General features: G+C 38.9%; 1 protein-coding gene and 1 pseudogene across 3 annotated transcripts in view; one reads left to right on the top strand and one right to left on the bottom strand.

The window, feature by feature from the left end:
* LOC147485428 (F-box protein At1g30790-like) overlaps positions 1-20499 on the top strand; it is an 81549-nt gene that overhangs the window by 4972 nt on the left and 56078 nt on the right. The gene's annotated exons all lie outside the window — the stretch shown is intronic.
* Positions 8320-11317, bottom strand: LOC147485433 (peroxidase A2-like; annotated as a pseudogene). Its single transcript, XR_015202731.1, has 5 exons — positions 11282-11317; positions 9855-10007; positions 9283-9474; positions 9041-9206; positions 8320-8936 (listed from the first exon to the last, which is right to left on the bottom strand). The product of XR_015202731.1 is annotated as a peroxidase A2-like (transcript).

The raw sequence follows: 20499 nt of genomic DNA, 5'->3' as shown, positions 1-20499 counted from the left end.
CTTTGGTAGCTTCTATATGACATACATATTACTACCTAAAATTGATTAGCATATCATCCACCTAAATAAGACATTTAATGACATATCCTCTTTGAGTACGTGTTCAGCTTAACATAAACACATCACACTCATTGATTATTAGTATGTCATTCGCCTAATTAATTCTTAGGTGTAAAACACCCCCACATTTGATGTCTTTGGAGTAATGCTTCAACAAATTTTCAAATTTGAATTGATTAATTCAAAGAGATACATAATCCCCAACATTTTCCAATTTCTCATGAAAAATAAAGTCAATAAATTGAAAAACCAATTAAACGTATGTACTTTTTCAGTTTTTCTTATGAGGCATCTTGCATTGTTAAGACACAATCTTTATATTTATAGTGCTTAAACACTTCCATTGCCCCATATTTGCTAATTAGCATATTGACACACCAATATTTTTAGCAAACATTTTTATTTAAACTCTTGGGTGTAATAATGAATACTTACGTACATATATCTTAAAATAGCAGAAATAATAGAATCTATCTTGTTTGTGTATTACGAACTGTAGGAACAAAGTAATCATCATGGGAATCTTGGAACACAATTCCCCACAAGTGTGGCATGACGACTACCTTGTTTGCACGTACAAGAAGTCTATTCCGAGAATGACTTGAAACTTGTCTAATCGAGCTGCCAAAAGGCCGGTTCACCTTTCCTCGCCAATTGTTCATCTCAATGTCAACTTCCAAAACAAGTCCTTTCACTGGTTTGGCTTCTTGGTTCAAGCTTTTCATATAGCGGTTATTACATTCTACGAGTTTCAATCCAATATGCTCGGATACATACTCTGAGATTAACAAATGAGTATCATCGGCCAGTATCCACCATTGCTAGTATACACCCGTAGTTGTTGAGTTTCACTTCTATATATGAACATAATAACATCTTTTTCGTGGTTCGACCTTATGGCAAATTTGCTCCTTCTCGGTGCTCAAGGTGGATGAACGTACAATTGTCTCACAAGATAGAACGGATTTCAATTCTATGAATGTACCACTCCAATTCAAATGACTCAACGAACACAACATTGTGTTTGTACTCGAATAATTTAAAATGAAGACTTATAGAGAGAGAGAGAATGCACAAAAAAAATTCTAAGCAATGATTGTCTCCAAAATCCTTTTTCAAATTATGATTTTGGTTGGTTTTATAGAAGATCATGCACCTATTCAAAGAGTTGAGCACCTCTTCGAAAAAAATATATGTTTTGAAAAGACATGTGACCTTTTCACATAAGCCCAATTCGGTTACGGTAGTTACATAAACTACATTCTAGAAAAAATATTACTTATATACACCATAAGCCTAAGTTCAAAATATATGTAAGTCACATTATTTCTACTCAAGTAGGTACACTAGAAACAATTTCTCATTTATTATTAAATGGTTTTTAGACAACTGTATGTCTACATATTCCTAATACAAGGAACTTCATTTCTAAACTATTTTTCCAATAAATTAAAGAGTTCAGGATATATTTGTTGATTTTATTGGGAAGTCAATATTAGAGAGAACCAAATTGAGTGTCATCTATCTTTAGTATATTGACACCAAGACCATCTATTTCGATCAGTTCTTTTAAGGCATTCTGTCGTCACTAGTGTTACATAACACAATAAACTATCTGTTTTCTGCTCACTGGAAAATTAATGAGTGTCACAGGTCCCCCAGTCAGTGGCGGAGCTAGGGGGCCCAGAGTACACCATGGCTCACCCTGGATTCCAACCAAAAAAAATACTACTAGTACTTGCTGCAGTCTTGGTAAAAAACTTTGACCAATAACCCACTATTGTCTCTTTTGTCCATAGAATAAAACCTCTGCTTTGCTGATATTATATTGGGTGTGTCCTTTGCTGATATTGGGTGTGTATAGGGGATATGGTAATTTCCACCAATTGATTTCAATATGTTTTATCTATGGGAACATATGGGTCCACACTCACACCCACTAAAGTTCTGTACGTGCATTTACAAAAACAAGTGCATTTACAAAAACAAAAACGTTTGCATGTGCAAAAAAGAAAACTACCCTGGTAAGCCTTATCCTATCACTCATGCTCCTCCAATTGTTAAGAAGCATATGGAAATGGACATTAGAACAGGTGACATTTCACATGTTAACAGGAGAAAAGGGAAAAAAAGGGAAATAAAGATTTAAAGATAGACAACTTCTTCAAAAATTATTATATATAAATTAATAAGACTAGAGTAACAAATACTTACAATGAACTATCTTATCTAATTAATTATATTATTTAGCCCAATAAACTAATTAACCTAGCTTACTAGTGGTGGTGATCCTACACTTTCAAAATTGGAAATCTCCATTATTATGTAAATTAACGTAAATTGATGATTGGATAAAGGCTTAATTACATAAACATACAACGTACTTAGATTCTCTTAACACTTGTATCAACATACAATTTTTTTTAACAAACATATCAATGTACTATGCCCGATTTCACAAAAATAACAAGTATGTTAATCTTTGGATAAAGTAACAATTGTTTGTTTACGTAAAAAATAATTATCTAAAATTCATTAAAAAAACAAGCAAATCGACGTGTAAACAAACGATTTAATTTGTGTTGCAAACTTGTAGTGCTCACACCGGCTCACCCTGGAACAAATTCCTGACTCCGCCACTGCCCCCAGTGTTTTAGAGCAGCAAGATCGTATGCTCTAGCTGGCAGCCTCCTCATCATCATATGATCCTACAAAATATCACGATCACAGAAAACTGCGATTTAGAAATAAATTTATTTGATACGAGACTCAAACCAAATACAAAATTGACAAATATCAAAGCTCAAGGGAGTATGGAAAATAATAGAGCACAGAACACACTGGTCTGTTAATCTACAACAGCTCAAAGACTTGGAAGACTTGGTCTTATACAAGTGTCAGCAGATCCCATTTTCTGTAACAACTTAAGAGATCATCATTATGCAGAACAACTTAAGAGATAACTCTTAGATATCCTCCAGAGATTGTTTTTGTATGGAGTCTATATAAGTCGAACAGTTTCACTTAAAGCAAATTAATAAAAACAACTTACTGTTATCTGTTTCTTTATGGTATCAGAACTTCTATAGTCTCCAACGAGGAAGTAAGATCCTGTTTTTTTTTTTTTTCATTTAAAAATTTCAGCCAATGGCCAACACATCACTACCAAAGTATCCGTATCCAGCAAATCTCAATGTAGCCAATTTCGTCTCTCTTAAACTCTCCTCTACAAACTATCTTCTGTGGGAAACACAAGTTTTGTCATTGATTGAAAGTCAAGACCTACTTGGTTTTGTAACAGGTAATACAATTCCACCGTATACTGAGATTACTGATGCTAACAACACCAATATAATACCGAATCTAGATCTGGCAGCATGGACTCGCACCGATCGATTGGTAAAAGCATGGATAACGGCAACCATCTCTCGAAGCTCGAGTCGTAGTTGGTTTGAAAACATCACATGATGTATGGTCTGCATTACAAAATGCATTTTCTCAAGGTTCTCAAGCTAGGGAGTTCGAACTACTTCTCAAACTTCAGGAGAAGAAAAAGGATTCAACACCTTTATCTGACTATATCAAGGACTTCAAGGCTATATGTGATCAGTTAAATGCCATTGGAAAGCCACTCTCTGATGATAAAAAGGTATTCTGGCTTCTTAATACTCTTGGACCAAGGTATGAATCTTTTGCAACTGCTATGTTAAAACCTCCAGTTCCATCTTATGTTGATCTTATTCCACTTTTGCAAAGTCATGAACTCCGAAATAAGTCAATCTTTTCTGAAAATGTCAATCCTAATGTGGCATTTGTGGGGCAACGTCGTAACATTCGACCTCAATGGGAGCGTGGCTCATCATCATTTAGCTCTAGAGGTCGTGGCTTTACACAGACTAGCAATAGGCCTAACTATAACAACAGGTCACAGCTTACAGCACCAAGGAATCCTACTCCTGCTCAGGCTCAACCTCCTGCTGCTCAACCTGCTATCATATTCTGTCAAATATGTAACAAAAGAGGACACAATGCTCTCAAGTGTTGGCACCGATTCGATAACAGTTTTCAAGATGAGAACGTTCCACAAGCCTTAGCTGCTCTCCATATGAATGACTCTAATGATGGCGAGTGGGTTCCAGATACTGGAGCTACATCACACATGACTGATAATCCAGGTACTCTTTGCAATTTACAACCATATACTGGATTTGATTATGTTATGGTTGGTAATGGAGATCGTCTACCCATCACACATACTGGTGATGCCACTTATAACTCTTTATTACAAATTAAAAATGTTCTTGTGGTACCTGATATTAAGAAGAAGTTGCTCTCTGTTTCTCAATTAACATCTGATTATCCGTGTTATTTTGAGTTTGACAAAAATGGTTTTCTGATTAAGGATCGAAAAAGCGAACCAGTGATGGCATCGGGGAGTAGACAAGCAGACTATATGTTTTAGCCAATGCCAAAGCTAAAGCTTTCTTCTCAAATAGATTTAGTGTTACGATGAAAGTACTTGGCACGGTCGGCTAGGCCACCCTCATTCCGAATCATTGCTTTTCTTAAGAAGAATAACTCTATTTCGTTAATAAAAGTTCTTTTGGCTTATGTATGAAGCCGTGAGATGAGTAAAAGCTCCAAACTCCCATTTGTTTCGATCAAGCAAGAGGGTCTTCTAAACCACTCTTTAAAGTTCATTGTGACCTTTGGGGTGCTTTGCACCAGTTTATCTAATCAAGGCTTTTCGATATTATGTTGTCTTTGTTGATGATTTTTCGCGATATACATGGCTTTATCCTATCAAGCAAAAGTCTGACTTTTACAAGATATTTCTATTGTTCCAACCGATGGTGGAGAAACAATTTGAGAAGAAAATCAAAAATTTCAAATGATAATGGAGGTGAATTCTTGAAACAAGAGTTCCTTGATCATCTTAGTGGTGAAGGCATAATTCATCAACTATCATGCCTGTGCACTCTCAACAAAATAGCGTAGCGCAGCCGTAACACCGTCATGTTGTTGAACTTGGCTTAGCTAGATGTTTCATCGTCGAGTTCTAAGAAATATTGGGTCGAGGCTTTTAACACGTCCACATTTCTAATAAACCGATTGCCTTCCCCAACTCTTAACATGGCCACTCCATATAATCTACTACATCAAAAACCTCCCACATATGATTTCCTTAGAACTTTTGGCAGTATATGCTATCCTTATCTACGAGGATATACAAAGGATAAACTAGAACCAAGATCTCTCCCTTGTGTATTTATGGGTTATAGTGTTAAACACAAAGGCTATCGGTGCCTCAATCCTCACAATCCCAAGATACACTCGTTGACACAAGTCACACAACTCATTTTCAAAATTGGTTGCATCCTATTGAAACTCATTCCAAAAATCCTCCCACTCAATTGTGCTCACCTGCTGGCCAAGAACTTGCTAGGCTATTTAATTCAGCTCCTATCAATCCATCACTACCCACTGAACAGTCGCCTATCATACCACATCAAAATGAACCACCTATTCCATCTCAAAATAATCCACCTCCAAATGAACCTAATACTACTCAAACATCCCCAAGACCAGTACACATATCTTCTTCCACCCTTCCTAGGCCTGCATAACCGCACTTAATGATAACTTCAGATGAAAGACGTTATTCGCCCAACCAAACCCGGCATGGATTACTTGCTACTACTCCTCCTATCCCCACCACACCAAAATCCACAAAAAGTGCTCTTAGTCACCCAGGATGGAATTCTGCTATGCTAGAAGAAATGAATGCTCTCTCACACAATGAGACATGGGTACTTGTTCCACGACAACTCTACATGAATGTCATTGATTGTCGGTGGGTGTTTAGAGCCAAACTCAATTCTGATGGTTCATTGGATCGGCTGAAAGCAAGACTTGTAGCAAAAGGCTATAACCAAAGGGAAGGAGTCGACTTTCTCGAAACATTCAGTCCGGTAATAAAACCTGCTACTATCAGGACTGTTCTCACCATTGCAACTGTTAAAGGCTGGAATTTCCGGCAACTTGATGTTAAGAATGCTTTTTTACATGGACATCTTCAAACCACAGTTTTCATGGAGCAACCCCCTGGCTTTGTAGATGAACTATTGCCAAATCATGTGTGTCAGCTCCAACGAACGTTGTATGGTTTAAAACAGGCTCCACGAGCCTGGTTTGACAGATTCAGTTCTTATCTCATTGAGTATGGTTTTAGATGCAGCCCAGCTGACTCATCATTATTCATTTTCAACAATGGTGTTAATATCATGGTTCTACTGGTATATGTTGATGATATAATACTAGTTGGTGACGATAATATTTTATTAGATGAATTTGTTGCAGAACTCGGGGCTCAATTCTCCATCAAGGATCTTGGCCCTCTCAGTTACTTTCTCGGAGTACAAGTACAATATTTCAAAGATGGACTCTTTCTATCTCAAACAAAATATATGTTGGACTTGCTTCATAATACAAAGATGACTAACTGCAAACCGACATCTACTCCTATGGCTGCTAAACCTGCTCTCATTTCAAATGGTGAAGCTCTCTATCATGATGTTACCGAGTATTGAAAGATTGTCGGCACACTTCAGTATCTCACCTTGACACGACCTGATTTGAACTATGTTGTGAGCAATGTTTGTCAACATATGCATGCACCTACCAATGCACACTTCCAGATGGTTAAAAGAATACTCCGTTACATCAAAGGAACTATCTCTCTTGGTTTTATGCGATACTTTCAAACCAATGCAGCCTTGATCTCTATGCCTTTTCCGGCCGGACCGGGTCGGGTGCCCCTTACTAGACGATCTACCACCGGGTTTACGTACCTTTCGGGTCTAATTGTATCTCCCCGGAGTGCTAAGAAGCAGCCTACCATATCACGTTCGGTCGCGGAAGCCGAATATCGAGCAATGGCATCTACAACTTCTTTCACTCACATGGATTTCTTTCATCCCACGTGACCTTGGAATTTTCCATCAAAACCACAAGTTCTATTCTCGTGATAATATCTCAAAGACTTCACATGTCAATCAATCCAAGTGTTCCATGCTCGAACCAAACACATAGCTATTGATTATCATTTTGTTCGTGGAGAAAGTTGCTCTCAAGCACACTCGTTACTAGATTTGTTCCTTCAAAGAAAACAACTTGCGGATATTTTCCGCGAAACCTCGACTCGAAATGCCTTTGAAGGATTTAAAAGCAAACTTGGACTTTGGCTCCAACCCACGCCAAGTTTGAAGGGGAGTAATAGAGCACGTAACACACCGGTCGTTAATCTACAACACTCAAAGACTTGGAAGACTTGGTCTTATACAAGTGTCGCCAGATCCCATTTTCTGTAACAACTTAAGAGATCATTGTCTGTAACAACTTAAGAGATAACTCTTAGATATCCTCCAGAGATTGTTTCTGTATGGAGTCTATATAAGTCGAACAGTTTCACTTAAAGCAAATTAATAAAAACAACTTACTGTTATCTGTTTCTTTAGAAAATACCCAAGTACACTGGAGAGAGAGCCCATCGCCAACTATTTTCCATGCACGCACGAACAGGAGAATTGCGATCTCAGTATTAGATTCAACTTGAATCCAAGAGACAATGAATGGGTGCGTGTATGAAGGATCAAAAGAAACATTAACATATTGTACCTTGTTTTCCTTTCTTATTCTGGTTTTGGTTCCGGGTACTTTTATCCCAAAGGTGAGCTTCATAGCGTCCGGTCCATCTATGCCTAATGTTTCATGCAGCAATAGTAAACAGACTTACAAGTAGGCATAACAAGACATGGCAAAACTAGCAACAAAGAGTATGAGCAATTGGGAACAATCATATCAAAACTTGTGTTAGGCAAAAAAAAAAAAAAAAACATAGGAGACGCTGAAAAAAGGAAACCACAAACAAATTTTCTTTCGAGCTAAAGTTCGAAATAAATTTTTAAAAAAATGGAAACCTACAACAAAGTGAGAGAGGATCAGGAACTAGGTCAGCTACATCTCATCTTAATCGACTTTCCAGCCACTCCATACACTCGAGTAGAATACTCAAGTAGATTTAGTAATGTATAAAATCTAAAATTAAACATTCATCCAATATCTAGTATCCGATTATATTCATTAATTATTTACGCCCCATCACTGAATGAATTATTAAAACAATTCCAAGTAACCTTCCTTAATGTTTATGTTTTAACAAATTCCAATTAGTTACCCATTGTCATTTACAATCGATAGTAGCTATCAAAGTCCTGATATTTATATCATAATCAAAGTGGTGTACGTAGATACAGTCCTGTATTATTTTGGCGAGATATACATTACAGAATATGTAAATTTATTCATGAACCAGCAGTTGATCGTGAACTTATGATTATTTCTTAGCTTTGTTCAAGAGGAGCTCCATCCAACCCAATTACCAGCTCCATTAACTCGCTTACAGTCAGATCTAATCTCTCCATTTCTTCCCGTCAATGGGCTAATATTGCCCATATTAATCATAGATTGCACAAAGCTTGCAAAAAATCTGCGTTGATTTCCACGGAAGTTATTAACAATGGCCACAGTGGCAGCTCCATTAGTTGAAAACAATTCTTGATCTGATTGAAGTAGGCCTTCATTCCTTCGGAGGTTGCTGAAGTAGTTACTGTCAAACACGTAGTTACTGTCAAACACGTTTGGCGTGGTAAGGTCCAAATTGGTTAAAATGCTTCTATTCCCATTTTGCGAACATATTTGACGAAGAATAGCTAGGTACGAAGAGTTTGATGTTGGGTCAGGATTTCCTGTTCCACTGAAATTGTACAAGCGATTACTGAATGTAAAACATTGTGCACGTCCAAATGTGTGAGCTCCTGCAAATAACCAAGAATTGTGTTAAGCCTACATTGCCGCCATGTGCTCTAACATGTCGGATTTACCATTTGTGGTTTCTAAAATGCACATAAATAATTCTTACCAGACAATGCTACCAAATCTGTGACACTTAGATTCAGAGCTGCGAACTTTGCAGTTATATTGGTTAGCACTTCAAATGGACTAGGAAGAAACCTATTGGCTCCAGCAAAGTTTGCAGTCCTGCTATCCCTTCTTCCTAGTAATGCGTTCCATGAAGGACCTCCCGCCTACAAACATGAATTGAATATTGGTAAAACATTATCATCCAGGATACCGTGTTGATACATAAATGCTGAGACATACCAAAGAAACAGAAGCTTCAGCTGCAATTGCAAGAATGTCAGCACAAGAGACGACACCAGGGCAAGCCTTTTCTGCTGCAGTCTTGATGTTATCAACCACGCCAAAACCCCTGACAGAGGCAAGATTGGGACCAGCGTCTTTCTCGGTCCGTATGCTGCTACTGTTGTCTAACAATAGTGATCCATCGCAACCCTATGAAATAAACAGATACAGATATTCAATAGTACCTTACAGCATGCGAGTCTATTTGAATCATTGGAAAAACTTGCCGCTTTCTGAAGTTTTTGATTGCATTGGTACTACATAAAAACTTTTTTATACCAAAGGCAGTTTCTACTATTAACTTTCTTGAGATACAATTAATTAGCACATATTTAAGTCTAGTATCAATGGTAGAATGAGATACAAGCTAAGGACTAAGGAAGAGAAATATTTTTTTCCCTTTAACAAATTTAAAAGTAATAGTAGATCAAGGAACATGATATATCATAATCTAATTGCAGATCTAACTCTTGGCATAAAACTATAGATTGATGAAAAAAATAATTTTCATGAAGTAATTAAGAGCTTACATCAACAAAACAATCATGGAAATGAAGTCGAATAAGGCTTGCACCAATACGAGCATCTGATTGCAGAGCCTATTGTATAACACCTCTAACAATTCTTGATATGTTCGGGCAGGTATTAGCATAAAATGTGTTGGGTTTGTTGGAACCGTCGAGCTTTGCTCCGGTGTCCGTATACCACACTCACCCTGGTTCTGATGAAGAGGCTGCCATCATCTATATCTATCAGCTTCGCATGACCGTTTGAAGAAGGCCACCGCTCACCTAAGGCGGACTCGCTCAAGCTCTATTGAAGAGGGCCAGCCACCTATACCCAGCAGCTTCGTGCTCGAAATTGAGGCCCAAGCCCATTTTACTTCCCCTTTGTCTATGTACACATATATAAAGAAAATAGATTAGGGTTTTGAGGTACAACTTTGAGAGATTCATTTCTAGGGTATTATGGGAGCTCTGTTGAGCTAGGGTTTGAGTGAGGCCTCTTCTTATTGATTCTTGATCTCTTGTAAACTCTCCAATCTTTGTTATAAAGGAAACTCGGCTCTTGTGTGTGGATGTAGGTAACATTTACCGAACCACCTAAATCTTTGTGTCTCTTTGCATTGTTACTTCCATTATTATTGTTGCTATGAATTGTGATGATATTGTAGTGGTTTTGCTTTGTTGAGGTTGTTGTGATAACTACCAAAGTCTTGGGTGGGTGATTTCCTTGGTGTGATCTCCAAGTTGAAATCATTTGGGATAGAAAGTAGCTAGATTGAGGTGTGACTTTCTAGTGAAATCTCCCAACAAGTGGTATCGGAGCATAGGTGACTGTGTCAGAGCTACAGGGTGTTTGAGGAAATTCCTCTGAGAGGTTCTCCACCGTGGTTTTTTTATTCAGTAAAGTCATGACGACCGAAAAGGAAAGCTACAAGATAGAGAAGTTTGACGGAACAAACTTCGGCTATTGGAAGATGCAAATTGAGGATGTTCTCTATCAGAAGGATTTGATGGAAACATTGATAAGTGAGAAGCCTGAGGAGATTCCACAAGATAAATGGGATTTGCAAGATAGAAAGGCCTTGGCCACAATCCGATTGAGTCTTTTCAAGTCGGTAGCCTTCAATATTAAAAGGCCGAGAAGACGGCTAAGTCTCTCATGGAGGCACTCACTACGATGTATGAACAACCCTCGGCCGCAAACAAAGTCTATTTGATCACCAAGCTATTTAGCATGAAAATGTTGGAGGGGACCTCCTTCAAGGATCACCTAAATGAATTCAACCAAACTAAGGACCAATTGGAGTCAGTTGAAATTACATTTAGTGATGAGGTGCTAGCTTTGGCGATACTTGGACAATTGCCTCCAAGTTGGAATGCGACTATGGCGGCTATTAGTGGCTCTGCGGGAATGACCAAGTTGAAGTTTGAGCACGTTGTTAGTATGGTACTAACTGAGGAAATCCGGAGACAGGATTGTCCGTCATCTTCGGGATCAACTTCGTATTCGCATCGATTGATCGAAAGTAGGGGAAGAAAGTCAAACAGGAGTCGTAGTAAGAAAAAGTGGAGGGGGAGATCGAAATCTCAAGCCTCCCAATTGCAAAGCGTTGAACACAAACCTCGAGACATAAGTGAAGTGGTGTGCTATAATTGTGGTAGGCCTGGCCACTATAGCCCCAATTGCCCGGCACCAAGAAACAACAACAACATTAATAAGAACAAGAAAAAGAATCAAGAAGCTAATGTTGTTGAGATGGTAGATGACGCTTTGATATGTTCGATGGAGCACAAGAAGGAGTCTTGGGTACTTGATTCCGGCGCATCTTTCCATGCTACCTCACATCGAGAGTTCCTTGAGAACTACACCGAAGGTGACCTTGGAACGGTCTTTCTCGGTGATGACCAACCTTGTGACATTGTCGGCAAGGGTGATGTGCATATCAAGATGAATGGCTCGTCATGGTTATTGAGGGACGTCAGACACGTTCCGGATTTGAGGAAGAATTTGATTTCTGTGGGGCAATTGGCAAGTGAAGGATTTGTTACAGTCTTTACTGGTGATACTTGGAAGGTCTCGAAGGGTTCATTGATTGTTGCAAATGGTAAGAAAGATGGTACTCTCTACATGACTGCACATGGTTGTGAGTCGATTCTTTGGGCACACATGGCAAAGAGGATCGAATGTTTGGCACCGCGAGACTTGGTCACATGAGTGAGAAAGGAATGAAAATCCTTCACTCTTACGGTAAACTCCCAAAGTTACAAATGATCGACCGAAATTGACTTACGTGGAGAACTGTGTATTTGGAAAGCGTAAGCGGGTGAGTTTTCGAGAGAATGGGTCGGACTCAAAAGCTATAAGGCTTGAGTTGATACATCTGACATATGTCCGGGGGGCGACTAATGTCTCTTCACTTGGCGGAAAGTCATATTTTGTGACTTTCATTGATGACCATACTAGGAAAGTGTGGGTCTATTTCTTGAGACACAAGTCAGAAGTATTTGAAGTGTTCAAGACTTGGAAGGCCATGGTTGAGAATGAGACAAGCTTGAAAGTAAAGAAGCTGAGATCCGACAACGGTGGAGAGTATGAGGATTCAGGTTTTAAGAATCTTGTCTTGACAATGGCATCAAGATGGAAAAGACTTTGCGGGGACACCTCAGCAGAAATGGGGTTGCGAGAGCGGATGAATAGAACAACGACGAGAGAGCTAGGTGTATGCGTACACTAGCGGGCTTGCCCAAGCGATTACGGGCGAGAAAGTGTTAGCAACCTGCAGCTTACGATCAATAGAGGACCATCGGTGCCTTTGGATTTTAAGATTCGGAGGAGGAAGTGTGGAGCGGGAAGGATGTGAACCTTTCCCATTTGAAGGTGTTTGGTTGTGTGTCCTATGTTCACATTAGTGACCAAGCTAGAAGCAAGCTTGATGCTAAGTCACTAAAGTGCACCTTCATCGGCTATGGCGGTGATGATTTTGGGTATCGCTTTTGGGATGATCAAAATCGGAAAATCATTCGTAGTAGAGATGTTGTGTTTAATGAAAAGGTGATGTATAAGGGCGAGATGAAGCCTGAACCAAGGAATCGGGTGCGAGAGAGGCACGAGTATGTTGAGTTGGAAGACTTGATGTAAGTCGGTGGTATAGTGGGAGCCCCACGGTCGGGAGGATGACGATAGTAGCGACTCGAGAGAATGATGAGGATACTACACCACCGAAGTCCACCTCCACCTCATGCCCCAAGGAAGACATCCAGGCCACATGTACCGAGTTCGAGATATCCGCCCTCCACCTATGTGAATTACTTGCTACTTACTGATGGTGGCGAGCCTCAATGCTATGATGAAGCATTGGAGGTGAGTGATGCAAGCAAGTGGGAGCTTGCTATGCAAGATGAGATGAAGTCCCTCATCTCTTGTGGCACGTGGGAGTTAGCCAAACTACCCATGGGCAAGAAGGCTCTACAGAACAAATGGGTGTTTAGAGTCAAAGAGGAACATGATGGTTCCCAGAGGTACAAGGCAAGGCTAGTAGTCAAGGGTTTTCAGCAGAAAGCAGGCATTGACTTTACAGAGATATTCTCTCCAGTGGTGAAACTGAATACTATTCGGTCAGTGTTGAGTATTGTTGCAGCAGAAGATTTGTATCTTGAGCAGTTGGATGTTAAAACTGCCTTCCTCCATGGTGACCTAGTTGAGGAAATTTATATGCAGCAACCGGAGGGTTTCATCAAGAAGGGTAAAGAGAATATGGTATGCAGGCTCAGAAAGAGCTTGTATGGTTTGAAACAAGCCCCTAGGCAGTGGTACAGGAAGTTTGATAACTTCATGCAAGGAAATGGCTACTATAAGTGCAACGCTGACCATTGTTGCTACTTCAAGAGGTTCGACTCCAGCTACATCATCCTGTTGCTATATGTTGATGATATGTTAGTAGCGAGTTCTGATATGTCAGAAATTGGGAGATTGAAAGAGAAGTTAGCAAGTGAGTTCTCTATGAAGGACTTGGGTGCAGCGAAACAGATTCTAGGGATGAGGATCAGAAGAGATAGACGAAAAGGTATTCGAGGTTGTCTCGGTGAGTATATTGAGAAGGTACTGAAGAGGTTCAGCATGGGTAGTGCGAAACCAGTTTGCACACCTTTGGCAGTCCACTTCAAGTTGTCCAAGGAACACTCTCCCAAGACTGTTGAGGAAAGAAACTTCATGGCTAAGGTACCATACGCCTCTGCCATTGGAAGTCTTATGTATGCCATGGTTTGCACACGTCCGGATATAGCCCAAGCAGTGGGAGCTGTCAGTAGATTTATGTCTAATCCTGGCAAGCAACATTGGGAAGCCGTGAAGTGGATATTGAGATATCTGAGAGGTACTACAGAGAAATGCCTATGTTATGGAAGGGGTGTTGTGAACTTGCAAGGGTATGTGGATGCCGACTTTGCAGGTGAGGTAGATCGCTTGAAGAAGCACTTTGGTTATGTCTTTACGATGGGTGCTACTTGCGATGAGTTGGATTTCTCAGTTACAGAAGATTGTTGCTTTGTCTACCACAGAAGCAGAGTATGTGGCCGTTACAGAGGCAAGCAAAGAGATGATCTGGTTACAGGGATTGATGGAAGAGCTTGGGATGAAGCAAGAGAGAAGTGTGTTACACGCTGATGGCGGTCGAGTGCTATACATCTTGCCAAGAATTCCGCCTTTCATTCTAGGACCAAGCACATTGGTCTCGGTATCATTTTATCCGATCTCTGTTGGAGGATGAGGTCTTGGCACTTGAGAAGATCCAAGGGAGTGAGAATCCGGCGGATATGTTGACCAAGGCCGTGCCTACTGAGAAGTTGAAGTTGTGTTCAACTTCGGTGGGTCTTCTTGCTTGAAGACCATGATGAATGAGCCGAGTGTTTCTTTAGTTTTTTTTTTGGATTTGGATTGAGTTGTTACAATTGAGATGTGATGTGCATGAAGCATCTCGAAGGTTCCAAGTGGGAGATTGTTGGGTTTGTTGGAACCGTCGAGCTTTGCTCCGGTGTCCGTATACCACACTCACCCTGGTTCTGATGAAGAGGGCTCAGCTCATCTATATAGCCTTCCCATGACCGTTGAAGAAGGCGCAACGCTCACCTAAGGGCGGACTCAAGGCCAAGCTCTATTGAAGAGGCGCCGCCACACCTATGGGCCAGCTCGTGCTCCAGAATTGAGGCCCAAGCCCATTTTACTTCCCCTTTGTCTATGTACACATATATAAAGAAAATAGATTAGGGTTTTGAGGTACAACTTTGAGAGATTCATTTCTAGGGTATTGTGGGAGCTCTGTTGAGCTAGGGTTTGAGTGAGGCCTCTTCTTATTGATTCTTGATCTCTTGTAAACTCTCCAATCTTTGTTATAAAGGAAACTCGGCTCTTGTGTGTGGATGTAGGTAACATTTACCGAACCACCTAAATCTTTGTGTCTCTTTGCATTGTTACTTCCATTATTATTGTTGCTATGAATTGTGATGATATTGTAGTGGTTTTGCTTTGTTGAGGTTGTTGTGATAACTACCAAAGTCTTGGGTGGGTGATTTCCTTGGTGTGATCTCCAAGTTGAAATCATTTGGGATAGAAAGTAGCTAGATTGAGGTGTGACTTTCTAGTGAAATCTCCCAACAAAATGTGCTATTCAGTTGAGCATTCGACATCCCAAAGAAACCTATAAAGATTACTAGTACAATCAGTAGATTGGAAGAAGCCATGTTCCACATAAATTCCTTGTGATTGAACTGTTTATTTAGCCTCTGATCTTGCTATATTTATATAGTGAGAGCGGTAGCTACATACATCATGCCCGTTAAAAAAATCAATAAAGCCTACTGGTATAAAGCAACATATTCCATAAAAACGTGTCTGAGATTAATAATAATACAACTATATACTGTTAGAATCTGTCTTTCTAGAAGTTCCCCAGGCAAATTTCATGAGAAACCAAGGACTCATGGTTTTGAGCGGATCATTTTATAATTTCGTAGTGTGCAGGCGTAAAAATACAATTCCAATGTTAATTAATGGAGTGGTTCGTTTTAGAAGAGAATTCTCTATTCTATATTTGTAAGATGTCATCCATATAGAACTTTAAAATAAACTAGACGAATGTAATGCTCAAGAAACTTTCTACACCAGATAAATTTTATTGTAGATTCAATTAAAAAGAACCCAAGTACGAGGAGCGTGAATCATATCTCAAATAATTTGGTCGACGGGAGGGGGGTAGTTAAGTGATTGAGCTCAATATTTACGACAGCGATGGCATAATGACACTTATCTCAATAGGGTTAACTAGTATTACCCCCTACTAGAAGAGCCAATTAGGATTTCCTCCTTATTAGATGGAAAAATTAGGGTCTCCCCCTAAGTACACACAAAAAAAAATCAACTTGAGTTGACTATGTTTTTTTCGTGTGTTTTTGGGGGAAGACTCTAATTTCTCATCTAGTAGAGGGAAATCCTAATTGGCTCATCTAGTGGGGGATAATATTGGTTAACCCATCTCAATATCACTTCTCTCGATTTGACTACTTAACGCAACAAATGCATCTCTTTTTCTTTAAAGGGACTTCTTCAACATTTCTGCATCTGGTAAGAGGGAGAGCCTCATATTTTACATAAAAAGTTAACACCCAAATACTGATAATCTCTTTTTTGGGGTGGTTGAGAGTTGTTTAGACTTTGTAATATTAAAAGAGCACTACTTCGGTGCGCGAGATGTATCCTGCGCAAGAATTGAGGGCCGTGGATCACTACTTTGTGATGCAATACACACGTACCCCCTTTGTGATGAGTGGCCGAGATGTGAGGGCGTACCCTACATCTCGCGCACAGGAGATTTAGCCATATTAAAACTGTTTAAAAAGTTAAAGTCAAAATAAGCTAAGATGCTTGAACCAATCAATCCTCTACGTCAAAATGATGCCCTCATCCATGCAATTGTCATGGGTATAAGTGCTTAGGTACTTTACTAAGGGGGTGTTTGTTTTTCCTATTTATAAGTGATAGACTACTTATAAGCACGCGTAAGTAGTGGACCACTTGTTTTTACCTATTTGGTTTTTTCCATTTATAGTAGCCAACAGGCGAAAAAAAACTTTTAGGCAACTTATAAGTTGGGATTAGACATAAAATTACATAACTACCCATGAACGCATATAAAAACCACATATTCCTTGAGAAGAAGTTAGGGGTTGTTTGTTTTTTTATTTTTAAGCATTCAGCACCGCTGAAAACTAAGTTTTCAGCATTCAACAAAGTCAAGTTGTTTGTTTTTGTTGGAGTCTTCAGCATTCAAAGGTACCAAACCGACTTTAGCATTCCGTTTCTTTTTTCTCAACTGAGCGGCGAAGAAAGAGTCGCTCAAGTTAGGTTTCCACCTCTACCCTTCCATAACTTGATAACTCCAACTCATCTTCTCCCACTTTTGGTTGTTGGCGCTATAATAACAAGGTACATAAAAGTCGTGTTTTATTATTTTTTTTCCAGCAAATATCGATTTCTCTACTATATTTATCTTTGATCCATTCTTAATATGTGTTGTGTGTACTATTTATATATCTGTTTGCTTTTGTGTTTTTGTTGTTCTTTTGATTGACAAATATGTTTGAATGCGTTGGAAACAATTCCTTCATTGTAATATGTATTGATTAATCAACATGTTTTGAATGATGCATATACCTAGTATTGATTAATATGTGTTATTTATATAAAGACTGCCTACCTAGCTAGTATTGATGCAATTAGCATAAGTAGAATGTTAGAAAACCGAGCCTGTCTATCTGAAACCTTCTGTTGGGTACCCAAAAACCTCATAGCATCATGGTCAAAATTAATAATAAATTCACGATGGATGAGATAGTGTCGCCAATGAATAAGAGCACGAACATGCTCTTTTTGAATCTATGAATGACTTGTAACATTCAGTATGGGTATCGTTAGAAAAAGAAGGTAACATTGAATATCAAATTCTGCAAACCGCACCTATGTTGTTTTAAAAGACACTTTATGGAATAATTGACATTCTTCTATCTCGTAAATGCCTAGTGCACACAAATTGATCATTACATTAAATTGCTGCGTACTCAAATTTACTTGGGATTATTCTTGAGATCATGTATCTTGTGGTGAGAGAGTGCAAGTATACATGAATGGATGGGGTTTGAGCTATAATATAGGAAGGATGCACAACAAATTTCGATACTGTGGCAAACAAAAACTTCTTCCCCTTCCCCTCTCTCGTGATTACCACTTTTTATGGCAAACAAATTTCGATACCGTGGCTCAAAGACTTAAATCGCATATTGACGCATAGGCGTTCTTTTGGTTTTCTCTGTATTGATAGGTAATTGTATATGAAATTTATTAAATCCTTGGTTAACTGAATGAAGTGAGTTCATGTTCTTTTATTTTCCGCCCTTGTTTTTATTGTGTTAGTTGAAGGTGATGTAACTGGTCGTTTGTGTCATCTATGTAATTTGATACCATACCTTCATAAAGAGGCACCAATATGTTTTGACACCTACATATCCAGGACAGAGATGTGCCTTGGTGCTTGAGATGGTTACTAGGTGTTTAAGACACTATATAGATTCTGGCACGTGTATATGTGCTTGACACTAGCAGTCTAGTAATAACAACTCAAACAAATTAAACATTTTTTGCATTTTGATGTGATTTCATTAAAAAAAAATAGAAATTAGGTGTGTCGTTTAAACAGCATACAGATTGGGCTTCTGATACTTAATTTATGTTGTTTGTGGAATTGCTTGAGTAGTAGGCATGTATGTTTCCATGGCTATGTGTGTGGTAGTAGCTAGTACTGTTGGTCTTTGGATGACTTAGCGTGTTTTAGATGTCAGAAGTTTTAAGCTTAGCGCTGGTCTGATTTCGAGCTTAATTTTGATTTAGTTAGAGTTTGAACTAGTTTTTTTTAAAAACACAAAAAAGTAAGGTCTGTAAGTCTGATTTTCAACCCAATCGACCTCGTCGCATTCCGAGGTTTGTGGATATGGTTATGGTGTTCGGAAGTTAGCACGTCAGAATTTTCTGACTACAGAAATCAGGATCTGTGCCTGTTTTCGAACCACATTTTCACATAGTTAGGTTCAGATTCAAACTCTCTGCAAAACATGAAAGAGTGAGTTTTCTGAGTCTTCTTTCCAACCCAATTGGACTCAACGCATTCCGAGGTCTGTAGAGACAGCTATGATGTCGGGAAGTTTGGTTGACAGAAAACAGTGCGTCAGAATTCCGTTTCTGCGCACTGTGTTCGAGTTCAGTTTTCATATAGTTAGAGTGAGAGTTAGTATTTTTGTAAAACATGAAAGAGTAATTTCTGAGAGTCTTCTTTTCAATACAAAAAGCCTTGTAGCGTTTGGATACCTGTGGAAAGAGTTGTGTCATTTGGAAGATAGTCCGTCAGAAATCTAGTTTTGTTGCATTTTGAAGCAAAGTATTTTCCTATAGGAGTTATAGGCAAGTATTACCTAGATTCATAACCTATGATGTATTTTGAAATGGTACCTGTTAGTATAACATCAGTGAGATTGTTCCCATGGATGAAACTACTGTATCTTAAACCGTCACCTTTATATGCAAAGACTTCGAGTCTTGCTGTGTTTTGAAACACGGATCATTCATGGTCAGAGATTGAGTCCAGCCAAGTTATGCATCATCCATTTCTGACCATTTCATGAATTAGTCTTTTCTATGTCTTTTTTTTTTTATTTTACTAGTGCATTACTTTAAATTCATTTAAATGGCTAATGAGTGACATTAGGCATGGGTCCTCGGAAGGAAAAAATTAACTCCAAGAGTTAAGAAAGAGAAAAAGCAACTCGAAGTCGTTGAGAAATCTGCTCCAAATCTTAGGTTAAAGACTGATGATATGTGGAAAAAATGTTTCATCGAAATGTGCTTGGACGAGGTTAATAATAAAGGCTTTAGTGGAACTTAAGTTAAAATCGAGAGTCATGGACTAAGATTAATGAAAAAATGAGCAAGAATTACAATGTCCAATACACACAAAGGCAACTCAAGAACCAATGGGATTACCTTCGAAAGCAATATGCGGCATGGAGGTTACTATCAAAACGGACGGGACATGGAGTCGATTTTGTTGGAGGTGTCTTTGAATTCCCGGATGAAGTTTGGGACGACTTAATTTAGGTAGAAACCCACATTTTTTTGTTCATACAAGTTATATAAGCGTATGCATATTATTTTATTTGTTTAATTTGATTTTTTTTTGCTATAAACAGAAATATCCGTTGACGGGTCAATTCAGGCATGCTCCGTTGATGAATAGGGAGTTGTTAGAATCCTTGTTTGAGCCCACCCTAGCTTCTGGCGATGAAATGTTTAATCACAAGCATCCAATTCCAATGACGAATCCCCCCAATGATGATGTTGCAAAGGTTCAGAATATTGAAAGTGATGGAGATGAGGATAACCAGATTCATGGAGCTGATTACTTCCCTAATGTCACAATTTGTGGGGACTATGATCCTTACACATCACAGGATGTACCCATGGATGACACACAATATAATCCTTCTCATGATATCCCATCTGATAATGAAGAATCTCCTACATATGTACAGAATACTCCAGTAGATGAACCACCTAACCAAAGACAGGTTC

The sequence above is a fragment of the Coptis chinensis genome, chromosome 7 (genome assembly GCF_015680905.1).
Source record: "Coptis chinensis isolate HL-2020 chromosome 7, ASM1568090v1, whole genome shotgun sequence".
NCBI lineage: Eukaryota > Viridiplantae > Streptophyta > Magnoliopsida > Ranunculales > Ranunculaceae > Coptis > Coptis chinensis.
This window is presented reverse-complemented; position numbering and strand designations above follow the sequence as displayed.